Source organism: Loxodonta africana, chromosome 2 (assembly GCF_030014295.1).
Source record: "Loxodonta africana isolate mLoxAfr1 chromosome 2, mLoxAfr1.hap2, whole genome shotgun sequence".
Classification (NCBI taxonomy): Eukaryota; Metazoa; Chordata; class Mammalia; order Proboscidea; family Elephantidae; genus Loxodonta; species Loxodonta africana.
The window spans coordinates 141552493-141571627 of NC_087343.1; the positions used below are offsets into that span (position 1 = coordinate 141552493).

At 36.9% G+C, this 19135-nt stretch overlaps 1 pseudogene; it reads left to right on the forward strand.

The window, feature by feature from the left end:
• The first annotated feature begins 5441 nt into the window (after positions 1–5441).
• LOC100659773 (heterogeneous nuclear ribonucleoprotein A1-like) lies at positions 5442–6826 on the forward strand (annotated as a pseudogene).
• The last annotated feature ends 12309 nt before the right edge of the window (positions 6827–19135 follow it).

Here is a 19135-nt window from a genome sequence, read left to right on the forward strand (position 1 = left end):
AAAGAACCTTATCTTGTGCAAACTTAACATATTATCCTATACATGGCTAGTTCTCAACAAATAATGAAAATTATAACACTAATTATTCAGTTATATAAATACTTTATTATTAAACATAACATAGTTATTTTGTTTAATTGCATGAGAGATTTTGATGTTGGATTACAGATTATTACAGATACCTTTTATTATTATTATTATTCAGCATGTCTGTAGATTAATAGGAAAGAAATTAATATATTTTTTCCAACTGGAATTGAAAGTTTTAAAAATATAAATCTCCAGAGCTTATTTTCCCTTTCCAGCTTATCAAAGGTTAAATTAAAAGACCACTCAGTTGCTTTCAGTCACCGGTATGTGGAATTTGAGCACATCAAAGCAAAGCAAAAGGCCAGTGTTGCTCCATCCTCTGGCTTTTGGCATGATCCTGATGAGAAATAGATTATCAAGTGGTCTTTGGGTAGCCACACTCTGCTGTTATTGAATTTCTCCTCTTTGCAAGTCCCTAGACTTCATTACAGTCTAAGACCGCATTGAAGTTACTAAAATTTTTGATAGACTAGTACCTTTAATGGTCCTTCCTCATTTCTGTATCATTCCCAATTGAACTTGAGTTGAACTGAAATTCTTCAGGACAAAAAAAAAAAAAGCTGACTTCGGTAACTTAGTCAAAGTACTTCAAATCTGGGTCTCGGTAATAGTAATCTGGAGATAACAACTGATTGATACGTTTACCTCTGAATTAAAGACAATTTGAGTTCCTTTTGGGGTCTTTGGAAACCCTGGTGGCATAGTGGTTAAGTGCTATGGCTGCTAACCAAAAGGCCAGCAGTTCAAATCCACCAGGCACTCCTTGGAAACTCTATGGGGAAGTTCTACTCTGACCTATAGGGTGGCTATGAGTTGGAATCGACTCCATGGCAATGTTTTTTTTTTTTTTCTTTTTGAGATCTTCAAGGTCAGTTATAGTAGCAATTATTTCTTGGGAAAATATTCTTCCTTGTTATTCAAGAAATCCGTAACTGTGAGTAAGAGAAAGTTCAAATTTCTCTTGACTAATTAAGGTCCAGTTCAGATAAAATCTGTGCTTTACCAACCACAAGAAGCTCTGCTCCCGAGTAAGAGGGAAAATTAAGACCAGCCCTACTCTCCTCAGCAGAGACTTCTTTTTCCTTCTTGACTTCATCATCTTCTACGTTTGAAAATAAGGCCCAGACTCTTAGAAACCGATATTTTATACACAAGTGAAACATGAAAGGAAAATAAATCCTGGAAGTAAGCATACCTGTTTGTCTCTTTTCTGAACTTTAATCTCATTGGACCCATTGACACACCATTCACTAGGCAGAATATAAAGCCCCAAATATTTTCGTTCTGTTCAAACAAATTGTGAAAATCTTCTTCTCCTTATGACCTGTGGGTCCTCTGTTCCACTTTTCATTCAACTCCTGAACATTGATTTTACTTTCTGCAATTTCTGCCCTTGATTTCCCTGCCTTCACATTTGGTATTCTCTGTGGACTTTGCTCAACTCACCTTTTTTGGCTTTTTCTAATTCTACCTGTCTTGTGTTTACAGGTAACTGTTCAAAAATCTTTATTTCAAGCATCCCCATTTATGACTACCATTTCCCATTGTGTTAATATCAGGGCTGCACAAATGCACAGAAAAAGCCAGGAATATAGTTTCTTAATACCTCCTTCTTACTGCATGACACCTTTTTTTCTTGTTTTTCTAACATCCTTGTTGTTTTCTACCACCTTTCCTTCCACTTGTTATTTTCTCTGCTAAGAATAGTCTTCCTCCAACATTTTATGTGATTTGTTTATCCCCAACAGAGCTCATATGTTTTCTAACTAGAGAGGTCTCCCTGTGACCCTCTACAAAGATACCTTCTACAACTATTTTCTGTCTCATCACTGTTCTTTTCCCTCAGAGTACTTATTATTCTCTGTAAAGAGCTTTAAAAAAATACAGTATTTATTGTCTGTAAATAAATAGAAGCTACATGAAAGGATTTTTATCTCATCCCCAATTATGTCCTCGGCACCTAGCCTGATGCATAATAAACACAGTATAAATGTATTTTTAAATACATTAATAGATAAATAAAAGAGTGAATAAATTAATGAATTAAGAATGTATTAACAAATGAGGTAGTAATTACCCCAGCCCCAGAAAATTCAAACTCCTTCAATAGTATCTGATTTGTGCTCTTTTGACTAACTTTTTCTTCATCACATACCAAAATACTGAAACACACAGAACCTCCATGGTAGTATTTGTAATATTACCCTCTGTAATATTCTGCCTAAGCCGTATTGTTTTTTCCAACATTATTCAAAAACACACAGAACAAAGGAAGACAGTCTCAGAGTCTAATTAGCTGTAGGGCTGATTAATGTGTAACTTTGAATTATGATTCTTTAATAAATTAAAGTTTCTTAGAAATTATTGAGTCTTTTCTAAAAGAAAACATCTCATTATAGAAATGCTTCCCTAACAGACAATTTTAATGGGAATATACATACACACACTCACATATGTGCACACACACCAGAGGAAATGGTAGGGAAACTATATTTATAGTGACTTTAGGCAAGAAAATTATAAAGTGAGGAGAAGGGCTACACAACAAAAGCCTGAAATGCCATCTCTGTAGTTCACGACATCAAGTGAACCAATTTGCTGCAAAGAACAATCACGAAGCAATTTAGAGAAAATAATAAAATCTTTTTATTTTTAAAGAATGAGTAATCCTTCTTTATCTTTTCATTTTTCTTGAGTGCTAAAAAGCATTAAACACCAGAGAATGTAACTCTCTACCAATTAGTTGAGATTTTGTTCCACTTCCTTATGACTTTTAAATATTTATAAATTGTCTTAAAAGGGGTGGGAGACAAATCTTAAAACAGCAGATGTACAGATGTGAGCTGTCAGACAAATGTAATGGCTAAAATAATACTTTCAAACACAGAAGTTTTTTTTTTCTTTTTTTTAATCTCCCTGTTCCAAGAGAGCAATAAACAAAGCTGCAACATCGCAGATTTCCATGGATCTTAATTAATTGGTGGGAGTTATTTTTCTTTGAAAAGACTCAATGTTTCTTCCCATTTCCCATGATCTTATTAATTATCTGAGTCACTTTAGTGTGTGTGTATGTGTATTTCTACTCATTGATAAAAGAGGGAGATATATCCAGCTTTTAGAGAAATTGCACTCTTATAAAATGTCTTGTAATTACTGATTCCTTATCATTTTAATTTGAGTAAGTGGGTCATAGGCAATTAATTATTTTTGCAATTCACTCAACGTTTTAAAACTTTCATTTGACCCGTGCCTCTTGAAACAAAACTAAAATCGGATTTTCATTTAAAAATGCAAATGAAAAAATACAGGGGTTGTATGCTTTATTTTATCTTAAAAAATAAGTCTACAAAAAATTTCACTGAGATTTTTTTGCCTGCATCAACTAGACAATTTCACATGTGACAGTGCTTAACAGGGCCATAAATAATGTAAATTTTAAGAAGTCAAAGTTGGGTTGGAACTCAAAAATTTATCTAAAATACTGATTCCAGAACATAAATACTTTTATCTTAAAAATCACTCCTTTATCCATTTTATCTTAATTATACAAATTGCAATCAACCAAATAAGCATTTTTATTCAAAACTCTAACAGAACAAATCATGCTTATTTGTCCAATTTGGAGCCTAATCTATTGGAGTAGGTCTTCCTCAGGTGGATATCATGTGAATTATATGATTTCTGTGCTTCTAAATTCCTAAGATATAATAAATGGTCATAGAAGTTTTCTTTGCAAACTGAAAGCATTGATTTGGTGCATATGACAAGAGAAATTAAATTAATAGTAAGTGAAAGCTTCACTTCATATCCTCTAGGGATCTAAATGTTAAGTGCAACAACCTAAAACAAATACTTGATTTTTGTCCTTCCATCCATTGTTTGTTTTCAACAAAGGCATAAAGAATAATTCTAGCCTTCTCTATGCCTTATGGAGAAGTATGTGTAACTCCCCCAAAAACACTTTCCTGTCCTAACAATCCATATGGACAAGAATGAGAAAACATAGTAGAAATCAATAACAATTGCTTGTTCTATACTATGGATTGAAGTCATCATTGTTAGTTGCTGCCAAGTCAGCTTTGACATATGGCATCCTCATGTATAACAGAGTGAAATGTTGCTCAGCCCTGTGCCATCTTCATGGTTGGTGGTATGTTTGAACCCATTGTATCAGTCCATTTCACTGAGGGTTTCCCTCATTTTTGTTGGCCCTCTGCTTTACCAAACATGATGTTCTTTTCTTGTGAATGGTCTTTCCTGATGATGCGTCTAAAGTGAGAGAGTTGAAATCTTGCCGTCCTAATTTTTAAGGGATAGTCTGGTTGTATTTCTTCTAAGACTGACTTGTTCATTTTTTTTTTTTTTGGCAATCCACAGTATATTCAATATTCTTCACCAGCACCACTGTTCAAACGTGTTAATTCTTCTGTCTCCCTTTTTCATTATCCAACTTTCACATGCATATGATGTTATTAAAAGACCATGACTTGAATCAGATCACCTTAGTCAACAAAGAGACATCATTGACTTCTAAAATTTTACAGAGATCTTTTGCAGCAGATTTTTCCAATGCAATCCATTGTTAGGTTTCTTGAGTGGATAGGAAGATACAGAGTTTCTGTTGATAAAAAAGTATGCTGCAATTTTTCTGGTCAGGGAATAGTATATGAACCTTTTACAATTATTTGGAAAAACAGAAAATAAAACCATTCATTAGGTTTCCTTTCTTGAGTCTACAATCTATGGAGACATCCCATCCAAAAGATCTAGCTCTTTGCTTACCTAGTAATTAATGTATCATTGCAGTCTCAGCAGCAAGTGGTATGTCTGTATCATCAACAAATGGAGTGAACTGGAGCAAGAATCCTGTCAAATCCCAGGGTGGTATCCTGAAGGACATTCAGGAAAGAGATAAAAAGTTTCCAAGGATCAGAAGAGTATAATCCATTTGATTTTGATGACTTTCCTCATAGTTACTTGTAAAGGCTCTGACATAGCCTGATATTTTCAAAGTATAATTTTTCTGAGTGAATGGTCCTAACTCAAGAGCCTGAATCTTTATAGTAATTTACCCCTGGATCTTATTACATTCAGAACTCAGGACAATACTTAGGAAAGTTTGCTTTTTATCTTAATTTCCTGCCTGGAAGTCAACAGAAAAGTAGTTTTATTCAACTTCTATCATTATATTTTTGATTATGTCAAAAATTGTTTTGCAGCTAGCCCAAAGCTTTTTCAGTGGGGGCACTTATAAGTAATTGAGTGAAAAGAGATGTTGTATTATCAGCTTTCTGCCAGCGGATGCCACTGAGGAAGCACTATTAATTAAAGTTTTTCTTCTCACTGCCATCATGTCTAAGTCAGAGCCTCCTAAAAAGCCCAAATAGCTGTGGAAACTCTGCATTGGCGTGTTGAGCTTTTAAACAATAGATTACAGTCTGAGGAGACATTTTGAGCAATGGAGCACACCCACGGACTGTGTGGTAATGAGAGACCCAAACACCAAGCGCTTCAGAGGCTTTGATTTATCACTTACTACATGACAAATATAGTTTGTCCCCACTATGGTGGAGGAGGTGGGTGCAGCCATGAATGCAAGGCCACATAAGGTGGATGAAAGAGTTGTGGACCCAAAGGGGCTGTCTCTCAAGAAGACTCTCAAAGACCAGGTACCCACTTAACTGTGAAAAAGATCTTTGTTTTTGGCATTAAAGAAGACACTGAAGAAAATCACTTAAGAGATTATTTTCAGCAGTATGGGAAAATCGAAGCAATTGAAATCATGACTGACTGAGGCCATGGAAAGAAGGATGGCTTTGCTTTTGTTACTTTTGGTGACTATGATTCCATCATTCAGAAATACCATACTGTGAGTGGCCACAACTGTGGAGTAAGGAAAACCCTGTCAAAGCAAGAGATGGCCAACGCCTCATCCAGCCAAAAAGGTCAAAGTAGTTTGGGAAACTTTAGTGGTGGCTGTGGGGGTGGTTTTCATGAGAATGACAACTTTGGTCATGGACCAAATTTCAGTGGGTAGGTAGCTTTGGTGGTGGTGAATATGGAGGCAGTGGGGATGGTTACAATGGGTTTGGTAATGATGATGGTTATGGAGAAGGTGGCTTTGGTTATTGTGGAGAAAGTAGAGGCTATGGAAGTAGTGGACAGGGTTATGGAAACTAAGGCAGTGAGTGTGGTGGGGGTAGCAGCTATAACAATGGAGGTGTCGAGGGCAGCTTTGGGGGTGGTAGTGGAAGCAATTTTGGAGGTGGTGGAAGCTACAATGATTTCGACAATTACAACATTCAATCTTCAAATTTTGGACCCATGAAGGGAGGAAACATTGGCAGCAAAAACTCTGGCCCTTATGGTGGTGGAAGTCAATACTTTGCCAAACCACAAAACCAAGGTGGCAATGGCAGTTCAAGTAGCAGCAGTAGCTAATGCAGTGGCAAAAGGTTTTAACGACTGCCAGGAAACAAAGGTCAGCAGGATAGGAGAGCCAAAGAAGTGACAGGGAAGCTACAGATTACAACAGATTTGTGAACTCAGTCAAACACAGTGGTGGCAGGGCCTAGCTGTACAAAGAAGACAGTTTTAGACAATACTTATGGGTATGGGCAAAAAACTGGAGGACTGTATTTGTGACTAACGGTATAACAGGTTAGTTTCTGTTCTGTGGAAAGTGTAAAGCATTCCAACAAAGGGTTTTAATGTAGTTTTTTTTTTTTTGCACCTATGCTGTTGGTTGCTAATTCTAATAGTCTGATCATGATGCTGGATAAAAGTAACTTAAAAAAAAAAAAGAGATACTGTATATCAGATATGGAAGGTGATGATAAATAAAAATCTACAGTTATGAGGGTATTTGTTCAACTCACCACTGAAGACTTGTGGATGGTGAGATTATAGGTTTTGTCAATATAGTTCTGTGATACTTGAAATGAGCAGAAAGTATCTGAATTTTAAAAGTGCCTTTGCTTGGCTAACAGAGAACCTGGAACCATTTGTCTTGTGTCCACAAGACAGTGTGATCAGCAGGACAGAGGCAATACCTGCCACTTGGGAACTAAGAGCAACAAATGAGAAGCCTGAAACTGACAGGCTATAACTCATAAATGTCCAAACTCTGCCCTCAGATACTCTTAGGCAGGTCCCACTGGGGCTTTAGCTGGAAGTCAATTGAATTTCAGGGCCTGAAAGGAACTCTTGGTCTACTGGGAGCAACTATTCTCAGCTGAAACATGGACAAGGAGTTTTAGATAATAATCAGACACTAACAGCAACCATCTGGATAAAAATATAATTGTTTTCTCTCCCTTACAACCAGCCACAGACCAGGAACACATACCCAATGGTAATAAACTAAAATTACATCTTCGGCCTCCATTTGATATTAATTAGACATCACACATCCTGTATAAGACCCCTACTTAGTATTCCAGGATGGGAAACTTACAAAAGGAGCACTCTCACTCTGTGAGAAACTAAGCCCTCTGACCCCTGCCCCCCAGGAGAAGAGGAAGTACATATGTAAGAGACTGTGACTATAACATGAATTATTAAGGAGAAGAGTCAATCCCAAATAATCACTTCATTCAGAAACAGCTTCTATGACTCTGTAACTATCAGTGGCCTAACAAAATGGCACACATATGGGAATTCTTAAATGCAAAGGGGTTATGGTGAATTGTTCATTTAAATCAGTCCACTGGGCATGGAATAGGATAATCCGTGATCTCCACATCTTTATGTAACATATGCTTTAGGGAAATGCAATAAAATAGGAAAGATGATCTTGGAATATAAATATAAACAAAAAACACAAATGGAATCATGAATACCGATTTCCATCCCTATGCGCTGATTTTTTTTGGTATGCACTGAAGGAGCTCTTGAACAAAGTTGAATAGGTGTGAGATTGTTAACCTGGAAAAGTTTGGGGGCAAGGTATAGTTTAATGAAATATTTAATAAAAAGGATATTTTAGTAGAGAGGAAGAAAACTGGCATCCTGGAAGAAAAAAATTGCATGGAGAAGAAATATTCTAAAGTCATGGGCAATTTAGCCAGTGGATTTTCTCAAGCAAGACTCCCTTCAGTGCATGAAAAGAAACAAAAAAGAGAGTAGATCGCCAAATTTCAATTGCTTTTCAGTACATAACAGAATGTGTATATTTAATGAGAAAGGAAGCTGAAGTCCATTGTAAATAGATTTATAAACATACACACAATAAATATGAAAATAAATATCAAATGAACTGGTGAAAATAAAATCTAAGGCAATTAATTTTCCAATAAGGAAACTGTACACATAGTACAATATCCCAATTAGCTCACATCTTTCAGGTTATTTTTGTGAAGATCTTTATAATATGCCATGTACAGAATCATGCAAATCATCATCTTTCAAATCTTGCTCCGATGGCATAATTGAATCCAAATAGATTTAAATTTGGATATGCCCACAAATTCCTATAGTGGCTTGTTCATGGCGTGTATGCTGTATTATGTTTTTCCTAGTCTCAAAGGTTTGTTCCATCATGAGCCAAATATACAGAATGTCCTGAATAATTAATAATGAAAAAAAAAAAAAAAAAACTCAATCAGTAAAGATACACAGGTGGTGAATATCTGCTCTGGTGAATTTTCTGTGGACAAAGAAATTGTCCACTTACTACACGTACTATACCTGATTATACCCTCCTCCAAAATGGATTAAGTAGTCACACTTGGAAGTACTTTGCATTGAGCTAGAGATTGCATTTGGCAGGATCTCTGAATTCAAAATGGATTCAAAATGAAGCAGTATTTGACATCCTTAATGAAATTTGATGTTGTAGCTTCCGGTATTTAATCTGTAGACAATTTATACAGAGTTTTATTAAAAAAAAAAAAAAAAAAAAGGTGGGGGGGGAAGAAGGATGATGGAGGGGGGAGTTAGGGAAAAAGAAAAGGAAGGGAGTAAGGTAAGGAAGGATGGATGTATTTTAGACTCATGGGAGTTCATAAGAGATCTCCAGACCAGATCAAATTAATTTGTCGCTGTCTTAGTCAATGCAAAAGCTATCATCTGCCCATAGTAGTTATGGTTATGGTGGGTTCTTTTAGTCATGACCACTTAGGTACATTGGTGAAGAAAATCAAGCAAAAACCCGCTAAGCCAAGAGAAAGAGTTTGGGCCAGGATGGTGAAGTAGTCAGACTCTTCCAGTGGGCCCTCTTAGAACAAAGACCGGAAAACACAAGTGAAGCAATTATATATATGACAAGCTAGGAAATCTGAGCACCAAAGGCAAAGTTAAGAAATCGGACTGAGTGACGGGGGAGGGAAAGATGGTGCAGAAGCAGTGAGGAGTTGCCGAGTCCGCAGCAGCACTTCAGCCCCTATTCCCCAGCAGTGGGGCTGGTGGTAGTGTTCTGGGATGTGGCTGCTTCAGTGAAAGAAGGCAAGCAAAGTTGTGCACCCTGACTCCCCGGTGTGACTGCTGTAGGACTGGTGGTGGTATTTAGGACATGGCTGGTTCAGAGAAAGAAGGCAAATGTGGTGCCGCAGCCCCATCCCCAAGCATGACTGCAGAGTCAGCACACACAATCTACATACACCACTGGAATCTGAGATAAAACAGCACTCTGGGCACAAGATAAGTGATTTTGTCTAATTTGCCATGCACATCTAATAGCTCCTCTTTCTGAAAGAACTCTTTCCTATCTATCTGATCCCTCCTCTCTCTGCCCTAGCTGGCTTCATTAACAGTTGATTTCTCTGGGCCTGAGATAGGTCCTACTGCACACCCTGAGCCATCCCTCTGGCCTTGGAGAAGGAGAAAATTAACAAACAGGGGAAAAATACTCTGCTGACTCCCCTAATCTGGAAACTCAGAGCAGAAGCAGCTCTAGTCCAGGCACAAGTGGTCCACAGACTTTGTAGTCACCCTTGCATAGATCCAGGTGGCCCCATTACAGCAGATAGGATCTGGCTGTTATGTTGCAAGGGCGAATCTGTTTGAGGTCTGACTGTAACTGTTTTAGCTGTGTGGTAGAGAGACATGTTTTTGATGTTTGATACCACTCTGCCTATTAAACAGGGCCCTCACCTGCCCATAGCAGGGGCCTGAGAACTGGAGGCTCCACCCATACCACCTAGTTACCTGCAACAGGGTTCCAAGGATAAGTAGTGCCTAAAAAAAAAAAAAAAAAAAATTTTTTTTTTTTTTTTTTACCAGTCTCAGGTTGCTATGGCACAGCTGCAGCGCCCACCCAGCAGAGCACTCTAGAGAACGGGACATGCCTTTCTCACAGACATTCAGGGGAACGTTGTCAGCCCCCTGCCTTCCTCAGAGTGTGACCTCCTGCTGCTACCAGAAACCCATGCATACATCAATCACCACTACTCCTCTAAGAGCCTATGTAAGAGCCTGTATGACACCCTAGGTGACTGACTACTGGGACACCTGAGCTGAATCTATACAAGAATAGTGAATGAATTCCTAGGCTCATATACCTGGTAACAACTCGAGCCATCTGGTAACAAGACATCAGTGCTTCAAAGTCTCCAATTATCAAGTTAGCTCACTCTAGTAGCCTATTTAGATATATCAAAACAAAACAAAGCAAGAAGCTAGGACATAGTGAGCAAACCTAAAATAAATTAATACAATAATTATAGATGGCTCAGAGACAACAGTCAATATCAAGTTACATAAAGAAGCAGACCATGATTGCTTCAACAAACTCCCAAAGAAACAAGGACTTTTCCGGATGAAGATGTATTTCTAGAATTACCAGATGTAGAATACAAAAGATTAATATACAGAACTCTTTGAGACATCAGGAATGAAATCAGGCAAAATGCAGAACAAGCCAAGGAGCACACAGATAAAGTAGTTGAGGAAATTAAGAAGATTATTTAAGAACAAAAGGAAAAATTGAATAGGCTGCAAGAATCTAAAAGAGACAACAATCAGAAATTCAGATTAGCAATAAAATTTCAGAATTAGACAACTCAGTAGAAAGTAAGTGGAGCAGAATTGAGAAGATGGAAGTAAGAATTAGTGAGACTGAAGATGAAACACTAGACAACAACATATTTGAAGAAAAATCAGATACAAGAACATTAAAAAATGAAGAAACCATAAGAATCATGTGGGACTCTATTAAAAAGAATAACCTACATATGATAGGAGTAACAGGACAGGGAGGGATAACGGAAAACACAGAGAGAATTGTTGAAGATTTGTTGGCAGAAAACTTCCCTGACATTGTGAAAAATGAAAGGATATCTATGCAAGATGCTCATCAAAACACATACAAGGTAGATCCCAAAAGAAAGTCACCAAGACATATTATAATCAAACTTGTTAAAACCAAAGATAAAGAGAAAATTTTAAGAGCAGCCAGGGATAAGCAAAAAGTTACCTACAAAGGAGAATCAATAAGAATAAGCTCGGGCTACTCAGCAGAAACCATGCAGGCAAGAAGGCAATGGGATGACATATATAAAGCACTGAAAGAGAAAAATTGCCAGCCGAGAATCATATATCCAGTAAAACTGTCTCTCAAATATGAAGACGAAATTGGAACATTTCCACATAAACAGAAGCTTAGGGAATTTGCAAAAACCAAACCAAAACTACGAGAAATACTAAAGGGAATTCTCTGGTTAGAAAATTAATATCAGATATCAACCCAAGACTAGAACACAGGACAGAGCACCAGATATCAACCCAGAGAGGAAAATCACAAAAATAAATAAAGATTAAAAAATGCTCAAAACAAGGAATCAGTGATGTAATTATGTAAAAGATGACAATTTTAAATCAGTAAAGTGGGACTAAATAAATTACTCATGGATCTTCTATATGGTGAGGAAATCAAAGAGATATAGGGAGATACAAGTTAGGTTTAAACTTAGAAAAATAGGTGTAAATATTAAGGTAACCACAAAGGAGATTAATAATCCTACTCATCAGTATAAAATACAAGAAAAAAATAAAGACTCAGAAAAAACAAAATCAACAACAATGAAAAAGAGGATCACACAATTCACAAAGAAAAACTATCTAGCACAAAAAAATAAGTGGAAAAATGAAACTGTCAACAACACACACAAAAAGACATCAAAATGACAACACTAAACTCATGCCATCTATAATCACACTGAATGTAAATGGATTAAATGCACCAATAAAGAGACAAAGAGTTACAGAATGGATAAAAAAAGATCCATCTATATGCTGCTTACAAGAGACACACCTTAGACACAAACAAATCAAAACTGAAAGGATGGAAAAAAATATATTAAGCAAACAACAATCAAAAAAGAGCAGGAGTAGCTATACTAATTTCTGATGAAAGAGGCTTCAAACTTAAATCTACCACAAAGGATAAGGAAGGACACTATATAACAATTAAAGGGACAATATACCAGGAGGATATAACCATATTAAATATTTATGCACCCAATGACAGGGCTGCAAGATACATAAAACAAACTCTATCAGCACTAAAAAGTGAGATAGACAGCTCCACAATAATAGTAGAAGACTTCAACACACCACTTTCGGTGAAGGACAGGACATCCAGAAAGAAACTTAATGAAGACACGGCAGAGCTAAATGCCACAATCAACCAACTGGACCTCATAAAACCCAGTGCCGTCGAGTCAATTCTGACTCATAGTGATCCTATATGACAGAGTAGAACTGCCCCATACAGTTTCCAATTAGTGCCTGGCGGATTTAAACTGCCGACCCTTTGGTTAGCAGCCATAGCACTTAACTACTACAACACCAGGGCTTGCACTTGACCTCTTAGACATACAAAACACTCCACCCAACAACATCCAAGTGTACTTTCTTTTACAACACACATGGAACATTCTTTAGTATAGACCACATATTAGACCATACAGCAAGCCTTAACAGAATCCAAAACATCGAAATATTACAAAGCTACTTCTCTGACCACAAAGCCTTAAAACTAGAACTCAATAACAGAAAAACCAGGGAAAAGAAATGAAACATATGGAAACTGAAAAAATACTTTTCTCAAAAACAATTGGATTATAGAAGAAATTAAGGGCAGAATAAAGAAATTTATTGAATCCAATGACAATGAAAACGTTTTTGATCAGAACCTTTGGGACACAGCTAAAGTAGTGCTCACAGGTCATTTCACACCAAAAAACGTACACATACAAAAAGAAGAAAGGGCCAAAATCCAAGAATTATCACTACAACTCAAACAAATAGAAAGAGAGCCAGAAAAGAGACCCTTAGGCACCAGAAGAAAGCAAATATAAAAATTACAGCAGAATTAAATGAAGTAGAGAACGGAAAAAACAATTGAAAGAGTTAACAGGACCAAAAGCTGGTTCTTTGAAAAGATTAACAAAACCAATAAACCATTGGCCAGACTGACAAAAGAAAAACAGGAAAGGAGGCGAATAACCCAAATGAGAAATGAGATGGGTGATATCAAAACAGACACTACTGAAATTAAAAGAATCATAACAGAATACTATGAAAAATTGTATTCTAACAAATTTGAAAACCTAGAGGAAATGGACAAATTTCTAGAAACACATTACCTACCTAAACTAACATATACAGAGACAGAACAGCTAAATAAACCCATAACAGAAGAAGAGATTGAAAAAGTAATGTAAGAACTCTCAACAAACAAAAGTCCTGGCCCTGGCAGCTTCACTGGAAAGTTCTACCAAACTTTCAGAGAAGAGTTAATACCTCTACTACTAAAGGCATTTCAGAGCATAGAAAAGCTTGGAGTACTCCCAAACTCATTCTATGAAGCCAGGATAAACCTGATACCAAAATCAGATAAAAAGACACCACAAAAAAAGAAAATTACAGGCCTATATCCCTTATGAACTTAGAGGCAAAAATCTTCAACAAAATTCTAGCCAATAGAATTCAACAACATATCAAAAAAAAATTCACCACCACCAAGTGGGATTCATACCAGGTACGCAGGGATGGTTCAATATTAGGAAAACAATCAGTGTAATCCACCATATAAATAAAACAAAAGACAAGAACCACATGATCTTATCAATTGATGCATAAAAGGCATTTGACAAAGTCCAACACCCATTCGTGGTATAAACTCTCAGCAAAATAGGAAAAGAAGGAAAATTCCTAAACATTCTAAAGATGTCCCGGATAAATAAGGCATTACTGAAAAAAGAAGAATAAAGTGGAAGGCCTTACTTTACCTGATTTTAGAACCTATTATACCGCCACAGTAGACAAAACAGCCTGATAGTGGTACAACAGCAGATACATGGACCAATGGAACAGAATTGAGAATCCAGACATAAATCCATCCACATAAGAGCAGTTGATATTTGACAAAGGACCCAAAACAGTTAAATGGGGAAAAGACAGTCTTTTTAACAAATGGTACTGGCATAACTGGATATCCATCTGCAAAAAAATGAAACAAGACCCATACCTCACAGCATGCACAAAAACCAAGTCAAAATAGATCAAAGACCTAAATATAAAATCTAAAACGATAAAGATCCTGGAAGAAAAACTAGGGACAATGCTAGGAGTCCTAATACATAGTGTAAACAGTATACAAAACATTACTAACATTGTACAAACACCAAAAGAGAAATTAGGTACCTGGGAGCTCTTAAAAGTCAAACACGCTCATCCAAACACTTCACCAAAAAAAGTAAAAAGATTACCTACAGATAGGGAAACAGTTTTTAGCTATGACATTTCTGATCAGCCTCTGATCTCTAAAATCTACATGATACTGCAGAAACTCAACAATAAAAAGACAAATAACTCAATTGAAAAATGGGTGAAGGGTATTAACAGGCACTTTACCAAAGAAGATATTCAGACTGCTAACACATACATGAGGAAATGCTCACGATCATTAGCCATTAGAGAAATGCAAATCAAAACTACAATGAGATTCCATCTCACCCCAACAAGGCTAGCATTAATCCAAAAAACACAAAATAATAGCTGTTGCAAAGGTTATGAAGAGACTGGAACACTTATACATAGCTGGTGGGAATGTAAAATGTTGTAGGCACTTTGGAAATCAATTTGGCACTTCCTTAAAAAAGCTAGAAACAGAACTGCTATGTGACCCAGCAATTCCACATCTTGGAATATACCCTAAAGAAATAAAAGCCTTCACACAAACAGATATATACACACCCATGTTCATTGCAGCACTATTTACAATAGCAAAAAGTTGGAAGCAACCAAGGTACCCATCAACGGATGAATGGATAGATAAATTATGGTGTATTCACACAATGGAATACACAACGATTAAGAACAAGAATGAATCTGTGAAACATTTCATAACATGAAGGAATTGGGAAGGCATTATGCTGAGTGAAATTAGTTGCAAATACAAATGTTGTATGAGAGCACTATTATAAGAGCTCTAGATAAAGTTTAAATACAGAAGAAAATATTCTTTGATTGTTATGAGCATAGGGAGGGAGGGAGAGGGATATTCACTAACTAGATAGTAGACAAAAATTTTTTAGGGGAAGGGAAGGCAGCACATAACACAGGGATAGTCAGTAAAACTGAACTAAACCAAAAGCAAAGAAGTTTCCTGAATACAACCAAAAGCTTTGAAGGCCAGAGTAGCAGGGATGGGGATCTGGGGACCACAGTTTCAGGGGACATCTAGGTCAATTGGCATAACAAAAAGTATTAAGAAAACGGTCTTCATTCCACTTTGGTGGGAGGTGTTTGGTGTCTTAAACGCTAGCAAGCAGCCATCTAAGACATGACAATTGGTCTCAACCCACCTGGAGCAAAGGAGAATGAAGAACACCAAAGACACAAGGTAAATAAGAGCTCAAGAGACAGAAAGGCCCACACAAACCAGAGGCTCCATCAACCTGAGACCAGAAGAGCTAGATCGTACCTGGCTACCAAGGATCACTGCCCTGACAGAGAACACAACAGAGGCTCCCTGATGGAGCAGGAGAACAGTGGGATGCAGATCTTAAATTCTCATAAAAAGACCAGGCTTAATGGTCTGACTGAGACCAGAGGGGCCCTGACAGTCATGGTTCCCAGACGTTTTGACAGTCCAAGATTGGAACCATTCCTGAAACCAACTCTACAGACAGGGATTGGCCTGGACTATAAGTTAGACAACGATGCTGGTAAGGAAGGAATGAACTTCGTGACTCAAGTAGACACATGAGGCTATGTGAGTGACTCTTGACTGGTGGCGAGATGAGAGGGAAGGAGGGGACCGGAGCTGGCTCAATGGACATGGGGAATAGAGGGTGGAGAGGAGAAATGTGCTGTCTCATGAAGGCGAGAGCAGCTGGGAGTGCACAGTGGGGTGTATATGGCTTTTTGTATAAGAGACAGACTTGATTTGTAAGCTTTCACCTAAAGCACAGTAAGTAAAAAAAAAAAAAAAAAAACCCACTAAGCCAAGTTATCTAAATGAAAGAATGGTTTTCATCAAAACATGTGATAACAAATATCTGCGTCTTATTGAAGACTCATCTTAAGGAAACAGAAATCTACCTGATAATTTGGTGAGGATTATATGATGAATGATTGCAAATAGACAAATAAATGACACTTCATGTGGAAGAAAAACTCTAGGTTAACCATCATTGAAATACCTTTAATATAAGAGCAAAATTGTTATTTCCTAATTCCACTCTCTTTATCCAGGCTCCTGGTTCCCAAAATTTAAATAATCTCTCCCTTCTCTGAATGGCAATCGTAATTTTTTAATTATATGAATATTATAATTTTTATATTTTCTCTGTCAAAGACTAAAAACATTTTGTGAAGGGATACTCTGAACAACTCAGTATCACTCAGTCCATCTTACATATCTTGTGCAGAGTAGCCTCTCAATAACTGTTCATAATAAAAAAAAAGATTGCATGATGCTTACAATAATTAAACAATTTCTGTATTAAATATGTTTGTGCTTAACGTGACAACTCTACAAAGTGTTTCAAGAAATTATCAGCCTATATTCAAAAGTAAAACCTTCAGAAATTATATGACATTACATAATATTTTATAGTCTTTACTTTTTTTACCCAAACCCATTGCCCATGCATTGATTCCAACTCACAGCAACCCTGTAGAACACAGGAACACTGCCCCATAGGGTTTCCAAGGCTGTAATCTTTATGGAAACAGACTGCCACATCTTTCTGCCATGGAGAGTTTGGTAGGTTCTAACCACTGACCTTTCAGATAGCGGCCAAACAACTGCTGCACCACTAGGGCTCCTTATATAGTCTCTACAGCAAACTTATATTTGAAAGTTCTGTCCTCGAGGTAGATAGGTGACCTCTATATTTTCTAATAAAGTTTCAAAGAATAAAGTCTCGTTACCAGTGGTTTTAAAAAATCAACTGATGTGTGGAGAAAGACATTTGTTTCTTTTTAAGTATACATGCATTAACAATTCCACCATAACTTCTGCTCTGGAAAAATTTTAGTAGGAATGAAAAAAAAATTACACTTTGAGAAATAAGTGCCATCCAGAGATACTGAGATATGGTTGGGAGTTAATTGTCCAATACTATTTAGTACAAAAAGAGTGGAAGATAAGGCATCTAACTGATGCAGTAGTAGTCATTCGCACCTCTGAAAGTTGCAGGAGGCATTTTTAACAGCTTTCATTTTCTTTGCAGGAGATCTCCTTTTTGCAGTGAATGGAATATTCACTGTTTGTTCTAGCTCACATTTACTTAGCAAGAGCTGTTATCGTCCAGGCACACACCTTCACAGAATAAGAGATGTAGAGCAACAATGGCCTTCATCATAAGCACAATTCTTTGGGTAAGCAGCTCTTGTAGTATTAAGTGCTTTCCATTCTGCCTTGGGACTTTGTCGACTTGAGTAGGTTTTTTCTTGAGGTGCACAGATGGCCCCTTTGTGTTCATTATTATATATTGTTAATCTACGGTGGTGGGGAAATCAGTGGATTTCTTTTCTCCCCTTCCTTTGTAACCTGCATTTTAATTTAGATCCTAGTAATTAGTTTTGAAGCAAATGAATAAATGGAATTATAGTACTACTTTCTGTGATTCTGTGGAGTGAAAACATGTCAGGTTTTCCATCATAACCCTTTTATGGATAAATAATTTTATTGGAATTTTTTGGTGATGCTATGCTTTTTCCACTGATGAAATGGATGCTGAAATCATTGCTGTTAGTTTTTTTATTATTTCAAAAAACGGGGTGCCAATTGCAAGTAGGACATATCAGTCTCATGTTCCACAAAGCACATTACACACAAGACATATCAGTCCCATGGCACATCGCACTTCCTGGTTATACCTGAGCCATAAAATATCTTATTCAATTTTCCAAAAATAGACAAAAACACATATGAAATACTAATTAAACACTGCACTTGCTACACATAATTTTTATCAGTTTGATTTAGAGTAGGCCATATTGGTACCATGTTCCATGATGCACACCACACACTTGGGACATATGGATCCCATCGCCCAGAAAGTGCATCACAAACTATTTTCACTCCCAAAACTCATTTACTTGAATATTTCCGAATGCCAGTAACCATACCTTCCCAATAACACAAAGAAAATCGTAAGTATGCTTTTAAGCCTTATCTCACTGTAAAGAAGCCAAAGACAAAAAAAAAAAAAAAAATGCAATTATTTCTCTGAGAAGCATCCCCTCATACTAATGGCTCTCAACACTCAAATGTGGTGCAAACCAACTTCCTTGTTTTTTAGGCAGTTGCACCAGTATCTGCCACACCAAAAAGTACTAAAGTGGCTCAAACGCATGCCAACCTACCTCCAGTACTGGAAAAATGTAACACAGGCATATATATCCCATGGTCCTATTTCTAAAATTTTATGCAACCATTGTGAAAATGTTTCCTGGGCTGGAATTCAATATTTCATCTTGAATGTCTTTCTTTCCTTTTCTTCTGTCCCCCTTTTTAAGTCTTGGGGAAAAAATGGGAAAACATTTTGAAGAAAATGTTCTATTGCTAAGAATGGTAAATGCAAATAGA